Raw genomic sequence first — 3,703 nt, forward strand, 5'->3', positions numbered from 1 at the left:
ATATATATATAATAAAAACAAAATCCTATAGAATACACACAAAAAACTACTAGTGCTAATAAACTCAGCAAATTTGTAGGGTATGAGATTTACATACAAAAATCAGTTGTGGTTGCACAACAATCTGAATGTACTCAATGCCACCGAGCTATTCACTTTAAAAATGGTTAAAATGGTAAATTTTAAGTTATACATATTTTACCACAATTTTTCTTAAAGATGCAGGAGGGTCAGAGATAAAGGAGATGTGATGGTAGAAACAGAATCAGAGGAATCAGAATCAGGATCAGAACAAGATTTTTTTTGAGACAGGGTCTCACTCTGTTGTTCAGGCTGAAGTGCAGTGACACAGTCATGGCTCACTACAGCCTTGAACTTCTGGGCTCAAGCAATCCTCCTGCTTCAGTCTCCCAGTAGCTGGGGCTACAGGTGCATGCCACCATACCTAATTTAAAAAAAATAGAGACAGGGGTCTCACTTTGTTGCCTAGGCTGGTCTTGAACTCCTGGCTTCAAGCAGTTCTCCCACCTCAGCCTCCCAAAGTGCTGGGACTACAGGCCTGAGCCACTGCGCCCAGTACAGAGCAAGATTTGAAGATGCTACACTGGTGAGTTTGAGGATGAAGGGCCACAAGTCAAGGAATGCAGGCACCCTCTGGGAGCTGGAAAAGGCAAGGAAATTGATTGTCCCTTAGAGCCTCCAGGAGGAATGTAGCTCTGCTCACAACTTAACTTTAGCTCTACAAAACTCATTTTGGACTGCTGACCTTCAGAACCCTGAGATGATACATTTGTGGTGTTTAAAACACATATACTAATGTAAGGACCAGATAAAAAGCTGAAAGTAGGACCAGGCAGGATGGCTCATACCTGTAATCCCAGCACTTTTGGAGGCTAAAGTGGGAGAATCACTTGAGCCCAAAAGTTCAAGACCAGCCTGGGCAACCTAGCAAGACTCCATCTCTACAAAAATTAAAAAATTAACTGAGTGTGATGGCCTGTGCCTATGGTCCCAACTACTCAAGAGGCTGACACAGGAGGATCCTTTAAGCCCAAAAGGTCAAGACTGCAGACAGCTATTGTTACAGGATATCTGCGGTGTTGATTTTCCAGGCTGGAAACCTTTGTGGTCATGGCACCTTTGCCCACGTTCTTGTCCTGCCTCCAGGAAGAATGAGGTATGCAGACACGTGAAGGGTGAAGAAGAGTTTTATTTAGTGTTAGAACAGCTCAGAGGAGTGGGTAGCTCCTCTGTGTAGGCAGGTCGTCCTGTGGAGTATTCAGCTTATAGCAGAGAGGAGGCTCTGGAGAGGATAGCTCCTCTCCACAGGCAGGTCGTTTGGACATTTCTGCAGGTCTCTGAAGCTCTCAGTGGGAGAGGGTAGCTCCTCTCTGCCGGCAGGTCATCTCTGCAGCTCTCAGCATAAAGGGTACTCCTCTCTGCAGCTGATCCTCCTGCCATCTCTCTGCCTTCTTTGTCCTCTGGCCATCCTCTGCCCTGAGGGCTTTTATGGACCTCAGAGGGGAAGAAGTGCATGTAGATTGGTCTGTGGGCAGCCATGGGTGGGCCCGGAAGAGGCACCACGAGTCCTCACTCTGGCAGCCTAGCCCTCAGCCTTCAGGCCCTCCCTGGTTTGAGAGTGGGGCCTTATTGGGGATCCCACCCCCTCTTGCCCAGGACTCTGTCTGCCTCCCGCTGCCATTCATGGCCCTGGGGCTTGGCTCCAACCCCTCTCTGAGATCGAAGCAGGTGCTGGGAGTGGAGAGAGGTCAGGCAGTGGGAGCAGACACCCCTGAGCCTGCATGGATGGGGGTTTCTTCCTGGGGCGCCCGAGGGTGCAGGCTACAGAGATGCCCAGGTCCTGTGCCTGGGAGGGCAGCCTCAGCTGCACCCAGGAGCTCCCACCCCGCCAACCCTGAATAGGCAGGGCTCTTGCTTGTCCCCAGCTCCCACCTGCTTCCTGGAGCGGGAGGCCCCTGCAGTAGCAGGTGGGGTGGTTGCGGCTGCACCAGGGAGGGCAGATCCTGCCTGTTCCTGGCTCCGCCAAGAGCACAGGGAGGCTCGGATCCACAGCTGCAGTTTGGGTAGCCGTGGTGCCCAGGAGGGTGGGTCTCTGCCTGCTCCATACAGCAGGAGGCCTGGGTCTGCAGCTGTGGTTTGGGCGGCTGCAGCAGCACAGGGAGCTCCAGTCCCAACTCAAGAGGGCCAGGGCTCCCACAGGCTCCATGGAGTGTACAGCTCCAGCCACACCTCCCTGCTGCAGCTGGCATGATGGCAGCAGCCCCCGCCATCACTATGATCACATCACTGCACTCGTCTCAGTCTGGGTGACAGAATCAGACCTTGTCTCAAAAAAAAAAAGTTTAAAGTATTACTTATAATAGCAAGCACAGGAAAGCTTAAAAAAATCAGTTTTGCTCCTATTTAGTTTCAATCCAAAACAGAAACTAAAAAATAATTTACATTTACAATACCTCCAGAATAATAAAATGCCAAGGAACAAATTTAACCAAGGAGTTGAAAGACTTGTACACTGAAAACTATGAAATACTGCTGAAAGGAATTAAAGAACATCTAAATAAATAGAAAGACATTCCACGTTCATAGTTTGGAAGACTTAATATTGTTAAGATAGCAATACTCCCCCAAAAGATGTACAGATTTAACACAATCCCTATCAAAAGGACCTGCAATGACAGAAATGGAAAAGCTAGCTCTGATGCTCATATGGAACTGCATGGACTCTGAATAGCCACAACAACATTGTAACTGAAAAACAAAGTTTGTGGACTTATACGTCTTGATTTTAAACTGACTACAATGCTACAGTAATCAAAACAGTGTGGTACTGGCATAAGGCTAGATGTAGAAATAAATGAATAGAATTGGGAGTCCAGAAATAAACTCAAACATCTATGGCCAACTGATTTTTTAACATAGATGTCAAAACTATTCAACGGGTAAAACTAGTTTCTTCAACAAATGGTGCTTGAACAACTCTGTAACCATAGAATGAAGTTGGAATCCTACCTCACTCTATAAACAAAAATTAACTCAAGATGGATCAGCAACCTAAATTTAAGAGGTAATGCTATGAAACTATTAGGAGAAAACCTAAGGTTAAATCTTCATCAGATTTGGCAGTAGGTTCTTAGATTTGACACCAAAAGCATAAGCGACTAAAGAAAAAAAATAGATAAATTGGACTTCATCAAAATTGGCATGCATCAACCATATTGCTGTCATTCCAATATTCACATCTATTCTCATCTTTCCTGTGAACAGTTCCCTTATCTATGCACTGTGGCTAAGGTAACAATCTGGCTACCTCTCTGGAATAATTACAGCTTTAATGAGACTGTATTGTGACAGATATAGTTATCAATTGTCGATGCATTGAAAATGGAAATGAGGCTGGGCGCGGTGGCTCACACCTGTAATCCCAGCACTTTGGGAGACCGAGGCGGGCAGATCACCTGACGTCAGGAGTTTGAGATCAGCTTTGCTAAAATGGTGAAACCCCGTCTCTACTAAAAATACAAAAAATTAGCCGGGTATGGCGGCACACACCTGTAATCCCAGCTACGCGGGAGGCTGAGTCAGGAGTATTGCTTGAACCCAGGAGGTGGAGGTTGCAATGAGCCGAGATGGTGCCACTGCACTCCAGCCTGGGCAACAGAGCAAGACCTCGTCTCAAAAAAAA

The sequence above is a fragment of the Rhinopithecus bieti genome, unplaced genomic scaffold, assembly GCF_001698545.2.
Source record: "Rhinopithecus bieti isolate Rb0 unplaced genomic scaffold, ASM169854v2 scaffold_1466, whole genome shotgun sequence".
Classification (NCBI taxonomy): domain Eukaryota; kingdom Metazoa; phylum Chordata; class Mammalia; order Primates; family Cercopithecidae; genus Rhinopithecus; species Rhinopithecus bieti.